Raw genomic sequence first — 19586 nt, 5'->3', positions numbered from 1 at the left:
AACCCAAAACTATAAGAGCTAAAGGATGACCGGCAACATAATTCAAAAAACCTTTGGACAGTTTTAAATATTCATCTGGGACAAGTTTGTTTTTAAAAGCTTTTGAACAAAAAAGATGAAGAGCATCTTCATTTTTCAATGCTTTAACTTCATACATTTGATCTATTAAATGTGTCAAGTGCTTATCTCTTGTTGTTATGATAATTCTACTACCCCGACCAAACCAATCACGCTTCCTAGCTAACTTTTGTAATTGGTTTAAATCATTTACATCATCAAGAACAAGAAGAATCCTTTTACCATGTAACATATTCTTGATCATGTGTTCTCCTTCACAATTATTTTTTATATTCAAATTTGTGTCATTTAATATTTGAGAAATAAGATTTTTCTACAATGATAGGTAACCTTTTTTTTCAGATTTTTCCCTAACATTATCAATAAAACAACTAACTTCAAATTCTTTAGAATACATCTTATAGGCAACTTCGGCGAGGGTTGTCTTCCCCATTCCCCCCATCGCCCAAATCCCTATAAAGCGAACTTCATTCTTTAACCAAAAAGCTAAATATGACTCCAATTCCAACAATGAAGACTCTATTCCAATCAAGCCCTCAGTAACTTCTGAGAATTCACGACACAATTTTCGTGATATTAGTCCCGCAATGCTTTTGATAGCTGTAGAGAGAGGACTGCAATGAAGAGAGAACAAGATATGATGACCAATTAATAGGTCCCATGAAAAATATGGTAGATATTAGGTGTTCGAATCTGCTGACTAAATAAAAATATTTAAATAGATAGGCTATGACAAAAATTAAATGAGATCTGATGAAGGTTTATTTATTTCAAAAAATAATAAATAAAAAAAGATATGTCAATTAAAGGTTTAAATGAAGTTAGATATATAAAAGTGGATTAGCTGAATATCTATATCTATATGATAAGTAGTAGTCGAAACATTTGACCTTTTGTTGACCTTATCTCATTGCGCCATGTGGCTACATAAATTTATGCCACACAACTACATTTAAAAACCAAATAATTGTGTCTTTTCGTTTTGCAAAATAAGACACTGAACAATTGTATCTTTTGGAATTTTAAATAACTAACCACAACCAAAAGAAACAAATCATTACACTGTATCATACTATTGTTTTCCCTCGGTACATATAAATATAACCGGACAGCAAAAAAACTGCAATTTGCAAGCACTTTTTCTTTTCCAACTGCACACCTGTGTCTTTAAAAAAAATCGTTGACAATCTCAACACCAATACAGCAAGTGATCAACATGTTCATGAAAATCACTGGCGCTTTCGAGTCATTACCACTAAGTAAACTGGAAGTGCATTTTCGTGGTCTGCCATTTTTGTCCTTATTTATCACTTCATTTTGATCTACCTTTGTTTTTCTACTATTTCTTTTATATTTTGGCAATTAATTATGTTGTTTTTCAAGGAGTACTCTTGAATCATTGTTGAAGAAAATGGAACAATTACCGTCGGCAGCGATGATGGTACACCACATTATTTATATTTATTAACCTCAAAATTGTCTAACACTAACAGAAGTTGACTTCTCTTTAAAAAATTGTATTGTTTCACTGGGTACAAGTACCACAAAATTGTAAAACAAAGACACAAAAAACATAGAAGAAAAAAAAAATAGAAAGGACAAAATAATAAAAGCTTAATTTCATGATCTGATGTGTCTCCCTACTTCTCAACTTTACAGGTCCAAACTCCACCAAACCCAACAGTTTCCCATTTTTCAACTTTTACAGCATTTGACAGAAGAAGAGGAAGAAGAAGATGAGAATGAAAGCAATGGATGATCTTATTGTGGGGGAAAAGAAACATAAATAAAATTAAAAATTAAAAACATAGGAGAGAGTTACAGAAGCACTATGAGAGAAAAAGAGATTAAAAAAAAAAAAGGAGACAAGGGAATGTCATAGAAAAGATAAGAATGAAGAGAATTAAGAAAGGGAAAGAAATAAAAAGATAAAGAAAAAGTGGCGTTGTAGAAGAGGAGATGATAGTCACGTGAGGGAGTTGAGTTTTGCTACTTCTAAGTTGTAGAGTTTGGTTCAACTTTTTGAAGTTGAGCTTTTTGAAAAAGTTGAATTTTCAAGAAGTGCATAATGAAAAAGTGTTTTTTCAAAAAACTAAGTGTTTGGTAAAAACTGTTAAAAAATGTTTTTTTTGAAAAAGCTGAGTGCTTATAAAAGTGGCAGTTTGAGAGATAAATTACCAAAAAGGACAATGTATATATAAGGAAGTTTATTTCATACTTAAATCAATATTGTGAAATTATTTTTTTCTCACCAATATTAGCTAATAATAATGGAAAATTATTAGGTACTCCCAGAGTACCATAAATTGTACTCCCTCCTCTCACATAAATGGTGGGTCCCACCATGAATTTAATTAGTGAGATCCACCATTTATGTGAGAGGAGAGAGTACGCATTTATGGTACTCCGAGAGTACACAATATTTTCCCAATAATAACCTATCACTTTAGATTTATTGTGATAAAAATTGATACTGATTTTAATTTGAACGTACTATTAAAATTATTTTTTTCTCTTTCTAAAAAAATTATTTTTTTCTCACTATTATTAGCTAATAATAACCTACCACTTAAAATTTATTGTGAAAATATTGTGATACCATTTCCTCATTCTTCTTCTTTTTTCCCTATTTTTTTATCCTCCACACACTACCGCATTTCTTTCTTCTTTTTTTTCCTTCTTTTTTCCCCCTCTTTTTTTCTTCTCCACACATGTACCCTTACACTTTTCTTTTTTTACTTCTTTCCATTTTTTATCCCTACCACTTCCTCCAAACTCTAGAACGTTCCAGCTTTCCTTCTTCCTCTCTTCATTTTTTTTTTCTCTCAGCACTTCGTCTGCAACACCCATGCAATTCTTCACCCTGATCTTCTTGATTCTTTTCTTTTTCTCTAAATTCAACCACTTACAAACGGGATGATTCAGAGCAAAGCAGAGCAGATCGGGAAGATTGGATCAAAGCAAAGCAAACGCAAATGGGTACAAACTCCATTTGAAAGATTTTGCTATATTCTGATTTTTTTTTTTTTTGTTTTGCATTTTGAGGAATTCTAATTTGCAAGGGATTGATTTTTTTTTCCTTAGCTGATTTGGGAATTTATTATAGATTTTTTAGTATTTGGATTTGGAAATTTGTTATTGAGAGGAATATTTTGATGTTTTTTTTTTTGTTTTGCATTTTGAGGAATCCTAATTTGCAAGGGATTGATTTTTTTTTTTCCTTAGCTGATTTGGGAATTTGTTATAGATTTTTTTGTGTTTGGATTTGGAAATTTGTTATTGAGAGGAATGAGGAACTGTGCGTAGACGAAGACATGAGCATCCTTTATTCTTTGGGTTAATTTGGTAATTGCCCAACTCACCCAACGGATATATCAAAACGTGCATAGACTTTTGGCAAAAATGAAATTCTGAGACTCCAAAATGGAATTGTGCGTTCTCTTCACAAGTATAAAATGCAACTTTTTGGAAAAAGTTGCGTTTTATACTAACCAAATGCACTTAAAGGGCTGGCTTATTTCAAAATGTGACTTTTGGGCTGAAAAAGTTGAAACAAACGGGCATTTAAGCAGAAAGGAAACTTCTTGGAAGGTACACATAAAATACCATTCCATCCTTACTTTTATTATTTTATACCCAAAAAAAAAAATTTACTAAATTTGTTTCATTTATTTATTTCATCTTTCACTTGGGCTTTGGTTTCCAACTACCTCCCAATAGTGTTATTAGAATATTTGTGTTACGTGACTCTATCAGTTAGATCTACACAGTTTCCTTTTAAATTGGTATGGGCATATAATATACTACAAAGACTAAAGTAATACTTAGATGTGTATACTGTATAGATTTTTGTACATTGCTAATTCAATATTAATCACAAAATATTTTTAAAAAAATGATAATTTAAAATTTTATTTATGCAGTTAGTTTTTTAGGCCTAAATTTATTATGTTCTTGATATCAATTAATTACTTTCTATAAAAAAATTCTAATTAACTATGAATATATATTTAAAATATTAAGTCATTTTCTTATGTCCTTTTATTTATTTTTTTTAGTTATACAGTGTTATTTATTACCTATTTATGATTACATTTTTTTTAAATGATTCCAATGCCTGTTGTGGATAGTTATAGCCATCGACCCATCTCCTCACAAGCATTCCATGCATCTATGCTACGTTGCTAACTATTTTTCTTTTTAAAGTCTTAATAGTAACTATATAAACTCAAATATAATGCTTTTTTTTTCCTTCCAAACTCATTCAGTAATTTAACCCATGCATCACACTGGTTAAATGACTAGTGTGTATATATATATGTGTGTGTGTGTGTGTGTGTGTGTGTTTCAAATAAAAATTACCTATTCTTTACATGATATCCGGCAAGATCGGCCACATGACTCAAAGCAGCTTTCCATGTTTCCACCTTCTCCTTGAAATGTTTTTCATGTTTAACAAGTGAAAAAGTTCCTATTTGTTTTCGCACATCAGATGGATCCACATTGTAAAAAATAGGGAAAACTGTTATTTCCTTTTTTGTCTCGCAGTCAATGATCTCTACAAGTTCATCTAAGCACCAAGTGGAAAATGCATAATTTTCTGAGAGAATGACTATGGCAAATTTGGATTCTTTGATCGCTCTAAGGAGTTCTGGTTTAATAGTTTTTCCTTTCTCAAGTTTTTGATCGTCCTTAAAAGTGTTAATGCCCTTCTCTACTAATGCATAATATATAAAGTCCGTAGCAGTATTGCGAGTGTCCTCACCACTGAAACTCAGGAAAACATCATACGTCCATTTGCTAGTAGAAGAAATAGAAGAACTTGGGAAAGATGATGAACTTGAAGCCATTGAATCAAGGAATAGATCTGCATGGAAAAAAAAAATCAATTAGAACTGAAGAAAAATTGAAAAGAAAATAAATTATGAAAGAAGAAAAACTATTTGATGCAATGGTTTGAATCTTTCCCTTCATCAGATGAGTCAAACATTACCCCTTTTTTTGTTCCTTATGAGAAAGAGAAACCACAAATAAAGTCACACTGTTCAGAACTCAGGGGCAAGTGTTGGGTATGTACGGCAAAGATGGTCTAGGTACAGATAATTTTTTTTCCCAAGCCAACAGCAGAGCAAAGTAGACATTGTTCATAAAACCATGGCTATAACAAAGGAACAAGACAGAGAAACTTCTAAAATAAAAAAAAATAAAAAAAAATAAAAACAAAAAAAGTAGCATTAAAGCTATACTTGAGTAGAGAGTAAAAAAAGAGGCATAAATAAACAAGCATTCACAGCCAAGTGAGCCAAGGTCTCAGTAAACACAATACAAAAAATGGAGGAACATGGAAAAAACAAAAAATATCAAAATAAAACCCAACAAATGGAGGGGCTGATTTTGGGTCTCACCGGAAACAAAAATCGGTGAACGGAGCTGTGTATATCTCGGGCTGAAGGTGCTAATCAGCGGAATTGGAGCTCTGCTTCAGTTATTGAAGTGTGCTGTGGGTTTGGGAGAAGGAAAAGGGAAAGTGAGATGAAAGTAGTGAACAAGCATGGGTAGTTGAGGAAGTTCTTACAAAATATTCGTTAAAACCTTTTATATTATGTTTAGTTGCACTGGATGAGAGGAAGTAGAAAATGGGAAAATTGATAGAAGCTGGGGATTCCTCACATTTTTCCAAATTTTGTTTCTGTCCGATTTGAAAGAAAAAAGAGAAATGATTAACCTTTTATACAAGATTACTCTTGTACCCTCGTAAAAGTATAAAAAAGTTATGAATATTTTTGTAAAATTACTTTTAATTCTTCCTAATGAATTATTCATTTATAATTTACAAAAAATAAAAAAAATAAAATAATTTTTTAGCATTATTTTTTCCTTGGGTTTTTTTTTTTTTTTCCAAATCTATTCCCTTAATTTTTTTTTCCCTTTCTTTAAACATAGTGTTAATTTTAGAGAGTAATTGAAAATTTCACACCCCCTTCGTAATATTGTATTGTGATGGACCTCACACAGATTCACGAGTCTTATAGCTGAATATTGCAAAAAATTGAGTTTATTGGTGATATAGGTACTGTTCAAAGTTATTTTGAAAAATGAGAAAAGAGAGTGAATTTCGGCAACGGTGTTGCCGAAATTGCAAGAAAAAGTATGAGAGAGAGTAAAGATAAGTGATGTGATGGAGGAGGGAGAAAAAATTGGATTTCGGTAATGAGATAACCGAAATTCTTGCTGCCCAAGTGAGTGTGAAGTGCCCGAAGTGCTAGTGCTATGTGGAGTGCCCAAAGGGAAACCAATTGTGGCAACCAAGTTGCCAAAATTGTAGGGAAGGGAGGAGAGAGAAAATATGAATTGTGGCAACCAAGTTGCTAAAAATGGGAGGGGGAAAAAAAAAAAAAAGAATTGTGGCAACCAACTTGCCGAAATCTTGGGGAGGAATTTAAAAAAAAAATTATGGCAATTGATTTGTGACGATGGCATTGCCAAAATGGAGGGAAAAAAATTTGTGGTTGATTTGTGGCATTTTATATAACTAAAATTGATTCCCTAATTATTATAACACATAATAAATAATTAGGCGTAAATGCATTTTTAATCCCTACATTTTGATTTTTTTTTTTCCATTTTAGTCCCTACATTTTATTTTTACCACTTTTAATCTCTAAACCAATTAACGTGGGACATTTAAGTCCTTAAAGCACCATTCCGTTACTATCCAACTCACAAATTCTCCTCACACAAATGCATACGTGGAAGCCCTACTAAAAAACAAATTTGAATGACAATTGAAATCCACAACTTAGGCGCAGAGTTTCCTTGTATGGATTGTGTTACAAAGGCCCTGTTTGGCAGGTGTGTTCTAACACACATTTTCACATTTTAAACAACATTACACACATTTTTATATACTTTTTCACCCACACGTATATAAAAAACACTCAAACAACATTACTCAAACTCCTCTATACATTTGTTCACGCGCATTCTACTGTTTACATGCCTAAATTTACTGTTCAGGTCTGATGAAAAAAAGAGAGAGAGAGAGAGAGACATGTGAAGCACAAAATGCCCTTCCTAAATGCTCACTTTACGTCACTTTGCTTCTTTTGTTAGCTTGCGTCAGCCAAATAAGATGGGTAGGTCAGGTCATAGGTGTAAGTAATTACTTGGTGTGAAAAGTTTTCTTTCTCATAAAAAAAAAAAAATCAATTGTCCCTTCAAAGCGTTAATGTCTCAAAAACACTCAAACAACATTACTCAAACTACTCTATACACTTGTTTACGCGCATTCCACCGTTCACATACCTAAATTTACTGTTTATGTCTCATGAAAAAATAAAAAAAAAAAGAGAAGAGAGACATGTGAAGCACAGAATGCGCTTCCCAAATGCTCACCTTATGTCATTTTGCTTCTTTTGTTAGCTTGCGTCAGCCAAATAAGATGGGTAGGTCAGGTCATAGGTGTAAGTAATTACTAGGTGTGAAAAGTTTTCTTTCTCAAAAAAAAAAAAAAAAAGATCAATTGTCCCGTCAAAGCGTTAATGTCTCAAAGTCTCAAACGACTCTTTTTAATCCATGAAATAGTGACTATGCAACTTTTCTATCATCTATGATATGTAGTGCAAAGTGACATAATGGGTCTCAAAATGCAAATTTCCTATAACGGATATTATTTTTACCTATTAAATTATTGTTTCCCAAACTAGGAAATGGCACTTTGGAATTTAGATGGACTCCACATGGTACTCATGATAGCATGTGATAGTTGATTGTATTAGGACCCAATATGTGACAAGTTTCACATCAACTTTTCTGCCCCATCAATATGTGGCATTAGCAAGAACAAAGAGCGAGGGAGAGGGAGAAAAGCTCAGATTTTTATAGAGAAGAGATAAGTATCAATAGAAAATGTCAGCAAAGGATAGAGATAAGATTCACTGAGATTTCAAGAGAGAGAGAGAGAGAAGATTATGTTACAATAAAAAATAGGCGAAAAACTCATTTTCGTCCCTACATTTTCACGCGATTTCCACTTTGATCTCTGTTTTTTTTTTCCATTGCTTTTAATTCTTATCCTGAAAAATGCGTCTCGTTTTAGTCATTTCCATTAGTGCCCTAACGGCCCCATCTTACGTGGTAGATAGAACTATTAAAATAATAATAATAAATTTTATTTTGACATTAAAAATGCCACATCAGCATTTAAATTAAAAAAATTAATTTATTAATTTTAATTAAATAAAAAAATAAAAAACAGAATTAAAAATAAAAAATCACATGAATTGATATCTAAGTGTGTCTTGAACGAGAACAAGAAGAACATAATCCCAGATCTAAAAATACAAACCCAAAAATTAAAATCCAGAAATTAAAATTTTCAAAATCACAATTTTCTCAACCCAGCAAAATCATCAAATCCTAAAGCCCCAAAGTACCAAATCAATCCAAAAATATAACAAATCCAAACAAAAAAAAAAATCTCAAACTCAGAAAAACCCATCAACCATCACGTCTGAAGCAAGCCATGAACCTAGGGACAATCACAGTGACCAAACCCACCAAAAAATCACAAACCCATACATTCCGAGCAAGAATCAGAAGCGCAAGCACTAGAAGAAGCAAAGGTTGAGGCTTTAGCTGAGGATGAAGATGAAGAAGAGTCACTGTCTGGGACGCCTTGGGAAGACGAAGAGATAGTGACCCATGAAAGATTCGAACCCGAAGAAGAAGAAGACGACCCGAATACCCACGAGAAGGAGCCGGGTATGGAAGAGTCAAAGTTCCGAGAAAGTCAACAACGAAAGCCTGAGAGAGAAAGAGAAAGCTCAGTGTTACTAGATTGCTTGCTTCTAATGATGTGTGAGCCAAAGATTTCCATGGAGGTATCCAAAGAAACCTGGGTTTGGTCACTGTGATTGTTCCTGGGTTCGTGGCTTGCTTCAGATGTGGTGGTTGATGGGTTTTTCTGAGACTTTCTTTGTTTAGATTTGTTGTGTTGTATTTTTGGATTGATTTGGTACTTTGGGTATTTAGGATTTGATGATTTTGCTGGGTTTGAGAAAATGGTGGTTTTGAAATTTTTAATTTTTGGATTTTAATTTCTGGGTTTGTGTTCTTAGATCTAGGTTTGTATTCTTATTGTTCTTGTTCAAAACACACTTAAATCTCAAACTATATGATTTTTTATTTTTAATTCTGTTTTTATTTTTTATTTAATTAAAATTAATAAATTAATTTTTTTAATTTAAATGTTGATGTGGCATTTTTTAATGCCAAAATAAAATTTATTATTATTATTTTAATAGTTCCATCTGCCACATAGGACGGGGCCGTTAGGGCACTGACGGAAAGGAATAAAACGAGATGCATTTTTCAAGATAAGGACTAAAAACGGTGGAAAAAAAATATAGGAACCAAAATGAAAATTGCGTGAAAATGCAGAGACGAAAATGGGTTTTTTGCCTAAAAAATATTTAAATAATATGTTGGTCATAGACTCACGAGTACAATGAGAAAAATGGAACATGTGAAACAAGAAATATTAAAAATATAAAATAAAGTTGGATTTTTGTTTTTATGATTTTTGTTTTAATGTTTTAGAAATCAGATGTGTGGCTGTCGTTAGAGAACTTAATGGGCAGGCGGGCTAATGGGAAAAGAGAAAAATTAAAATTGATGGTCTGTACTTTGTTTGACCATGGTGAAATTTATTAAACATCAGCGGTTGAAAACTATCTCTAAAAAAAAGTTTGTTGTGGTTTGTAAGATATGTTTATTCGGCTTTTTGTTTAGGACTAACCTAATTTTTGTGAGGCATGTTGTGGATTCAACTATGTAGTTGGCACCCCTTTCCCTCTCCCTTGTGTGTGTGTTTGTTTCTCAAAAAAAGAAAAAAAAAAATTGTGTAGTTGGATGTATCCCTAGCATTATTCATAAGCTAATATTGATGATTTATTGTTGCTAACCTCTAAAGTTGATGTCATAATTTATAAAAATCTTAAAATTAAAATTTGAAAAATCACCAAAATTAGTATTAGTTTATTGCAAATCTCAAATTGCATCTACAGATATAAGATTACGATGCGAATAAATGTGATGAAATTTTATGAGCTTTACGTTAAGCATTGTCCCCCGACTCCGTCCCTGTGCATTGATACACAGTCCAAGATGTATTGTCGGATGCTAATGATTTGTGTGGTACGCCAAGAGTTATTCGTTGAAAGTACAATAATTTAGTATTGTCGGATACCAAACCAAATGATCATATCAAAACTTAAATGCAAATCAAATTCAAGAAGTGAGAAAGAAAATATTGTTAGATAAGAGAATTGAAACAAGATATACGGCTTGTTCATACTGAGGAGAGTCAGATTGGTTTTCAAAGTTGGGTCACTAATGCACGTGACCAGGTCACATCAGCTTGAATGCGTGGCAAGCAATGAAAATGTTAGATGTTTGAATAAAAGACAATAAAGAAACCTTGCTAAACGTGGTGAGGCTTTTGATTAACCTTCACTATATAAACTGGTGAAAAGTCTTTTGAAGAAAATCGAACTCTGAGCATATGATAAACATTATAGTTTAAACCAGTACGTGCATGCCAAACTAGTATGGTATTAACATCATCCAAATTCTTAAGCACTAATCTTATGGGAAATTAACTTCAATAAAAGTTGCTATGGTCTATGGATCACATGGATGCTCAGTTGTTCTGCTTGTGCAGTCAAAATGCTTGAAAATTAAAGGCTCACTAGTCCAGTCTATGAAAATTGATTAAGGCTCCTTCATCCATGTAACCTTGTCTGAGAGGAATAAGAACTTACATGGAAAAAGAAGGAAATAAAAAAGGACGAGATAAATTGAAAGATAAAAGAACAAGTCATTTAATTTCATGCAAAATTAGATAAGAGAATTGAAACAAGATATACGGCTTGTTCATACTGAGGAGAGTCAGATTGGTTTTCAACGTTGGGTCACTGATGCATGTGACCAGGTCATATCAGCTCGAATGCGTGGCAAGCAATGAAAATGTTAGATGTTTCAATAAAAGACAATAAAGAAACCTTGCTAAACATGGTGAGGCTTTTGATTAACCTTCACTATATAAACTGGTGAAAAGTCTTTTGAAGAAAATTGAACTCTGAGCATATGGTAAACATTATAGTTTAAACCAGTACGTGCATGCCAAACTAGTACGGTATTAACATCATCCAAATTCCTAACCCTTTTAAGCCCTAATCTTATGGGAAATTAACTTCAATAAAGTTGCTATTGTCTATAGATCACATGGATGCTCAGTTGTTCTACTTGTGCAGTCAAAATGCTTGAAAATTAAAGGCTCTCTAGTCTAGTCTATGAAAATTGATTAAGGCTCCTTCATCCATGTAACCTTGTCTGAGAGGAATAAGTACTTACATGGAAAAAGAAGGAAATAAAAAAGGATGAGATAAACTGAAAGATAAAAGAACAAATCATTTTCATGCAAAATTCAATCAGTTGTCACATCTACAAAGTAGAGAGAGTACATCAATCATATGGGACTCTTGTTTGTTCTTTGCATGGGAACCGAACCAATTTTCACCAACCACAGTACGAGAGTGTTGGATTTGAACCAAATCTACTCATTATTCAAGTCTTTAAGGGCAAATATGTAATTAAAGCCCTCATTATGAAAAGACGTTAACACCCTTCCTTTGCAAACCAATTTTCTATCTCATCAAACCAATTCGCCAAGCTCACCACTCACACGTTAGCATTTACAATAAGAATCTATATTTCTATCTTCTCACTCGTGTAAAATTTTTGGTATATTTTATAATAAGAATCCTTTTTTTTTTACACGGAAATTTTTTCAAAAATTCCACATTAAATTATTTATTCTACAATATATTTCAATAAAATATTTATTCGTTATTTATATTTTATTATTTTTTCTAATGGTTAGTGTGCTACATTGATTTATGAGTTAAAAAAAAATATAGGATAACAATTGAATAATATAAATCATATGATAGAAAGATGAGGTATACACTATTACTATAACACTTATACTTTTTATACAATTATGCAAAGACTGATGAAACAAACTTCATCAAACTTGCATATAGGTCAATTTTTGTAAATTTTTTCACTTTTTGTATTTTAGCTTCATTGATGGAATTGCTTTCGCTGGGCACCTAAGCAGTGAAATCAAACTTAGTCTGTATTCACAACCAAAAAAAACCAATTGTACCACTTAGCAAAAACAAAAATTGCTAATATTCAACTTGAGCATTGATTTTTTTTTCCCAACTATGTTAGAAATTTCTTCATAGGAATACGATGGATTGAATAATGAATGTGGCCATGTGTGACTTGCAAGACCTATCAATCCGTCAAGCACATCACAAAGGAACGTTGAATGTGGCCATGTAGAAAAAAACCAATTGATGACTATCTGAGACACTCTTCATTATGCTTTTCCAAGTAATTGTATTGGTGGGATCATGATAGTGACAAGGGTCACTTGCACGTGGAGTGTGGACCTTGGTTACAAAGTCTAGCAATCGTTTAATTCACTCAATATCTATCTTAGACATAAAAATCAAATAAATATGAATAATGTTAGAGACACTTACAAATTGCTAATGTAATGAGTAATTATTGATAAAAGAAAAAAAATGATATTAATAGTATGTTTAGATGAATACCAATAAGAGTTCCTCCAAAAAAAAGAGATGAATACCAATAAGAAATTGATCACATTAATATTTTGTAGAAATATTGTAAAATAGTTTATAACTGTAACATTACTCAATAAATATATCTCTTGCAAAAATTTCGTTTATTTTAATATAAAATTTTATTTCTTTTTTGACCATTTTTCAAAAACATTCACATAATAATATATTTTTTATTTTTTTAAAATTTAAAATTTATTTAATTATTTCTCTCTCATTTCGTACATCCATCAAACAACATTCCACAACTAAAAATTAAAACCTTATCAACACCAATATTCTTTAACAATAACGTGGGTTTTGGTCTTTTGGGTGTAGATTACGAATTTATTAATCTTAAAAAAAAAAAAAATTGTCCTAGCTGATAATGATCAATTGAAGCATTAATTTTTTTTTCCTACTATATTAAAAATTTCTTCATAGGAATAAGATGGATTGGACTATAGTTGGCAATGGAAATTTAGAAAAAAATGAATGTGGTCATGTAGAAACTGGAGACCCATGGCCGAATGGCCTTTCCTTTTATTTCACACATTTTTCTTCTTTTCTTCCTTCCACACTCTTCACATCAAGTCACTATAAATGCAAGCACACAAGCTTTGACTTTGTACAACCAACTTCTACTAGTACTGCTCCTAAATACAATTTGAGATTTCGGATTAAGATCTCCAATGCAATAATTAGGACATCCCTTTGACTCAAGTTGAACATTTGTAGTAATAATCCCAAGTTCAACGACAAATTAATAAGAGACTGTTTTGCTGTTCATGCATAATCATGATACCTTTTGGATGCCATAGAATATCAGTTTGAAGAACTGTCCAAAATGATCACTGTATGAGTCACATGCCTTCTTGATTTCTGGGTCATTGCGTTAAGTCATTCGGAGTGCCATGATTGTCATCACCCAACACATTAAATCTGTTACCAAACCCTCTGTTCCGAATGTAATAAATATGCATCCTTTTTTCCACCTCAATAGGGACCTCAATCCCCGTGCCATGATTGTCCCTCCTAAAGATAAAATTCTTATTAAACCCAATCTGATCGACCGGTCAAATTGGATTGGAATTAAGAATAGTATTAGATTATTAGCACAACAATTTCGCAAAAACACTTATTTTTTTGATGAACAACTTCGCAAAAATAAAAAAAAAAACCTTAGTAAGTTGATATATGTATTATTTAAACAAAGTCACATAACTCGTTCAAAAAGTCATATGATCAAAACTATATGTGGATGGTTTTAATTGCCACAAAGTAGGTTAAAGGAATATAGCTCTAAACTAGTTTGGAACTGAATGTTTTCCATCATTAAAGTAATTGGTGGAGCATTGTTTGGTTATAGATTCTAATGACTAGTTCAAGTATATGATATCCCTCTCTTGGGTTTATTTATACATATTTATGTTTTTTTAAAATAAATTTTGTATAATATCTTTATGGGTTAGGTTTAAATTACACATGATATAACTGGATGTAATGTTATACAACTCCAAAACTTTTATTGCAAAAGCATTTTGATGAATCAATTGTTGGATTACAAGATCTCCTTATACCTTTTATGGTTGCAAAATATCGAGATTATCAAAGAATTATAACTATCTAATTATAAAGTGTTTAAATTTAAAGTTATGTTTTCTACATTTAAACTTATATACAAAACATGAATATGTGGATTAGATAGTTAACATATGATTAACACAAAATTTGAAATACGGAAAAATAGTAATGGAAACATCAAGTTGCAATCAGCGCATTACCAATGGACATGAAAATGTGACAACTATTAGATTAACTCTTTTACTCACTCATGCACTTGTGTTTGTCTTCTTTTTTTATTTTTCTTTTTTTAGTGAAGTTATTATTATTTAATAATAATAAAAAAAGAAAAAAAAAAGAAAAAAAGAGGATATACTGAATTAGATTCTTTTATTTTTTATTAAGGTAAGCAAAAAATCACTAAGAATCACTACGTTTAACTACAACATTTGGCATTATAAAAGTATCTTCCTGCAACTTTTAAGCAAATAAGGGTTAACCAAACAAGGTCAATCTGAGATCAACTTATTTATAAAAGGTCCACTTAAAGCATAAAACAAGATTATGCAATACCATATACAGTTATATACATTTAAAAACAATAGGCCTGAGAAACTCCACAGCCAAAAGAAGAAGAAGAAGAAGAAGAAGAAAAAGGCCTAGTATTCATAATTTTGAAGCTACATCTGTATAATAAAGGGATGTCAAGGATTTGGTTCCAATTTGTAATCAGATGGCAAAAGCAAAATCAAGTATTTAGAAAATTAAATTTTGTTAATGGCAAAGAAAATGGATGATAAGCTATCTTACCTTTACAATAATGATAGCTATGACTCCAATGGCAATAATTAGGAAGAGTAATGCCATAATACACCTATCAGTTGCAACCTAAAGAAATAAATGAGGTAAGTAAAACAATTAACAACTAATAGTCAATATATGACAAGAACAGGAGGAAGATAATTTCAGAGATTGACCTGCCTACCAAGTTCCTTCACAAGTTGAGAAGCTTTCTTGATCGAGAAATGGATAGTCCAGCTCATTAACACTTAACAGCCTGACTCATTTGTTCAGTCTAAACATAAATATAATTGATTTCTTTAGTTTCCATGCCATTGAAATTTTTTGAAAGATTAAACGAAACAAGAGAGAAACAGTAGGGGAGAGAGAGAGAGAGAGACAGAGAGAGACAGAGTTTTTAATTCAATGTGAAATATTAAACTGCTGTGAAATCCAATTTTTTAAAAGCTGACAAATTACACACCTGATCCTTGAGTGCAGCTGCAGTTTCTGTTCCAACGTTGATGGTGTCTTGAACAGTCTACCACAAACAAGGAGATACTAAATTTATTTTTCTTTTGCGATGATTCCATACTTTTTTGAACAGTAAAACTACTTTTATGTTCAGGTCTTGATACAAAATAGTGCAAGTGATACTCAAGGCAGAGCTAAAAAGACTAGTAAGTTTTAGACATACAAGATACAATTCCACCTATAACCTTCTACAAGGAAATAGAGAAGAATGAAAGGAAATAATGATCACACTTCAAAATAAACATTCCATAATTGTTCAGGTCTTGATGCAAACTAGTGCAAGTGATGTTCAAGGCAGAGCTAAAAAAAACTAGTACGTTTTAGAAATACAAGATACGATTCCACCTGTAACCTTCTATAAGGAAATAGAGAAGAATGAGAGGAAATAATGATCACACTTCAAAATAGCCTACGAAACTTATCCCTTTTCAACTCACCAAAATAAATAAAACTAATTTCCTCACAAAATGATCATGAGAGATAATCCAACCTTTTATGACCTCCAATGGCTTGATCAGTCTTGTCCATCATCCGGTTTCCACTATCTGTTAGCTGTTGATTTGTCATGGCAGCATGCATATAGCAACTGCCTTAGCATTAAATATACTTCATAACTGAGAAACATTTAACATAAAAACTATAAAGTACTTGAAGCAACATATATTGATATGAAATATATCAAACATAGGGCATGATTCCAGATTAAACTTAAAGGTATGAATTGGTTACTTTAGAAGCAGCAATTTACAATTTCTGAACCATAAAAAAGGTAGATGTTAACAAAGATACTTTAGACACAATACTACTGTGACACTGATTTCACGATGTCAATGAGAGTGGTTTTTTCATATTATCATTTCTATCTTAACTTATCATGTGTGTGTTTGTGCACTCGCTAAATTGCATAAAAGAATTCTCAAAAATAAAAATTAAAAAAACTATAAAATCATCAAAATATCATTAAAGCCATCAATTTGGCTAAGTACTTAGGGTTTTAAAGAGTTACTTGCACCAGCAAATAGCAGCCATCCACGATAACTTCATCTGTAACATACATTACATCAAACACAACCACTAAAGTAGCTACCCAAACCAACTTCACTGTGAGGCATATGAAGCGGGCATCTTTTCAGCTGATACAGACTATTTTAACTATTTCTATTAGACAAAATTCCAGGACAAATCCACAACCAAATAGAAATGTCTTTATCAGGTATCCAAGAATTACGACAAAAATGCATGAGCCATAGGTTTGTATGACTATTTAATCCCATAATTAACTCTTATTTTAGCATGAAAGACAGCCAAGAGTAGTAGACACATTAGCGAAAACTAGCACATGGGTGAAAAACGTGTACACTTACACGATGCTAGCAAGACATTAAACACCCAAGGTTATAGGCAAATTTTAATTATATCTAGATCTTAACACTGCATAAGTCCTTAAGCATATTATTTACTGAGTTTTAAAGGATGTTCGGTATTGGAATTGGAAATAGCTTAAATGGGGTGTAGATCCAGAACCTCTGTCCTATATTATAATATATAACATCTATGTATAAGATTTAATGTCTCACTATGAGTGACAGTGAATCTATAGTTGATACAACAAACATAAGCGAAACGCAATAGCTCACCTTTTAACAAGGCCTATTAAGAGTTAAAACCATATACCGCAAACATTTAAACTCTACTGAATTACAAGCCTCATGAGTCATGACAGGTTAAGAAATATGTCTACCAGTGAGACAGTTGATTTGTCTGCAGGGTAGTTCACATTATGGATGCTGGTTGTGGGGTTGCTAGTTTCTGCATACTATCCGCTGGGATATACAAACACATGTCCTTTGCACCAAAAGATGATATGATGAAAACCCAAAGGAAGTGTTGGTGTGTGCTAAATACGGCATATTCATTGTACAAATTATAACACAATACCATTAAAAAATTGTAATATTTATTCACTTCTCATTCTTTGATTACCAAACAGAAAAAATGTTTTGCAAACATCAATTCACTTTTTCATTACTATTCTTTATCTAACTTCAATTACATGTAAGTGTGCAAATCATAGAGCAAAATCAACATCTAAGGAGCCGAGATAGGTGCCTTTTGTAAATCAACATGAATCATAGTCCCAAATGCCAGTAAGGAAAAAAGAAAACATTATTATATATGTCGGACTGTTGGAGAAAAAGAAAAACAAGAATTACAACAAACCGTTAACAGAGAAATAAGAAATCTCAATATGCATTTGTATAGTGGTAGAAGTTTAACAGAAAAAGAAATGTTAGTAAATGTCCAGGGAAAAAAAAAAAAAAAGGAAGGAAACAACTAGATTATATAATGGTAGGAAGAAGATGATAACTCACAGGTAAAAGAAGAGAAAAAAAAAAAAATCTCCTTGACTGGATTCCTCACATTCTATGTCTCTTTGATGTCTTGCTTGTTTAACAAACGGAACCCTACTGTCTCCACCTCAATGCTCCAGGTATTGCTATTGTGCACTCACTCCATTGCATACAAAGAATTCTCAAAAATAAAAAATTATAAAATCATCAATATAGCGTCCACAAAGATTAAAGCCATCAAATTGGCCAAGTTCTAAGGGTTTTGAATAGTTACTTGCGCCAACAGACAGCAGCCATCCACGGTAACTTCATCTGTCATATGCATTACATCAAACTCAATCACTAAAGTAGCTACCCAAACCAACTTCACTGGGATGTATATGAATCCGGTATCTTTTCATTATATACAGAAACTACTATAATATTTTCTATTAGACAAAATTCTTTGACAAATCCACAACCAAATAGACGTGTGTTTATCAGGTATCCTTAATCATCCAAGCATTACAACAAAAATGCATGAGCCATAAGGTTGTATGAAAATATAAACTCATAATTAACTCTAATTTTAGCATGAAAGGCTGACAAGAGTAGTAGACACATCAGTGAAAACTAGCACATTGGTGAAAAAGATGTAGTAAGGCATCATCCTCATCCTCATCATGGGCTTCGCATATTTTGGTTGGGATCTTCAAACCCTAGATTTCATCACCAACTGAAGAAAGCATCTCAATTGGGATCTTCAATGTCTTGCTTTTATACCACACGAAGCCCAATTTTCTCCACCTCCATGCACCCGGTCTCTATTTCAAGCTCAACTTCATGGAATCGCTTATTATTAATCTCTGTTGGAAGTAAACATTCCTTGGACAGACTATGCAGCCAAAGATGAGGCGATTCCACTTTAACATATTCTGACGTATAATATGTACGAGACCATTCCCCTCCATATTCTGCCGTAATTTTAATCAAAAAAGTAGGGTCTCCAAGTCCAAATGCGTAATAAGTCATTAGGCATTCATCCACTTCAAAGAGATAGTCCAGTTGGTAATCATGATGACCCTCCTCGGTGGGTTTAAAAACAATGCACAAAACAATTCCCCACCACTCATCACACCCTGACCCAGACCCAGGCAATTGTATCTTCACTTTTTTTATTATAGTGGGTCCCACAGATGAATAATAACGAGAGGCCACTAAAGTATCAGATATGTTTGCTTTTTCAAACCACTTCGGAATTTCTCTTCCAGGAATAATATAACCTTTTGGAACTTGTTGACTACTCTATCCCTGAAATATACAAACCATGATCTTGGGGCTAAATAAATAAAACCCAACACATAGACAGAGACAGAGATAGGTGATATTTAGAAAACACACTGAGATTAGAGAGAGAGAGAGATACCTGAAACGTGTTACTGAAGTTTTGAATATTGTTAGCCAATTCGAAGCAGTTGAAACACTGGACAGTGAAATTCCAATAAGATGACCAGTGGAAATGATTTGGTGATCCTGGCAATCTCCCCAGTGAGGTACAATTGTCTAGGCATATAAATTCAACTTTGGATGGAATATTTGGTAT

The 19586-nt window shown here is 32.3% G+C and overlaps 2 long non-coding RNA genes across 8 annotated transcripts; both read right to left on the bottom strand.

Moving 5' to 3' along the window:
* Positions 1-192: 192 nt before the first annotated feature.
* LOC115973226 lies at positions 193-19484 on the bottom strand. The gene is made up of 3 exons (XR_004087655.1): positions 19473-19484; positions 7887-7890; positions 193-391 (listed from the first exon to the last, which is right to left on the bottom strand). It is a non-coding gene; the product is annotated as an uncharacterized LOC115973226 (long non-coding RNA).
* LOC115973224 lies at positions 13257-18644 on the bottom strand. Of its 7 annotated transcripts, none has more exons than XR_004087648.1 (7): positions 18026-18644; positions 16144-16267; positions 15604-15660; positions 15317-15414; positions 15150-15227; positions 13582-13811; positions 13257-13432 (listed from the first exon to the last, which is right to left on the bottom strand). It is a non-coding gene; the product is annotated as an uncharacterized LOC115973224 (long non-coding RNA). The 7 variants fall into 7 exon arrangements; XR_004087651.1 differs by lacking the exon at positions 13257-13432 and having other exon boundaries at positions 13769-13811; positions 18026-18185; positions 18279-18644; XR_004087650.1 differs by lacking the exon at positions 13257-13432 and having other exon boundaries at positions 13769-13811; positions 16144-16239.
* Positions 19485-19586: the final 102 nt, after the last annotated feature.

This window comes from Quercus lobata, unplaced genomic scaffold (assembly GCF_001633185.2).
Source record: "Quercus lobata isolate SW786 unplaced genomic scaffold, ValleyOak3.0 Primary Assembly Scq3eQI_7, whole genome shotgun sequence".
Classification (NCBI taxonomy): domain Eukaryota; kingdom Viridiplantae; phylum Streptophyta; class Magnoliopsida; order Fagales; family Fagaceae; genus Quercus; species Quercus lobata.
This window is presented reverse-complemented; position numbering and strand designations above follow the sequence as displayed.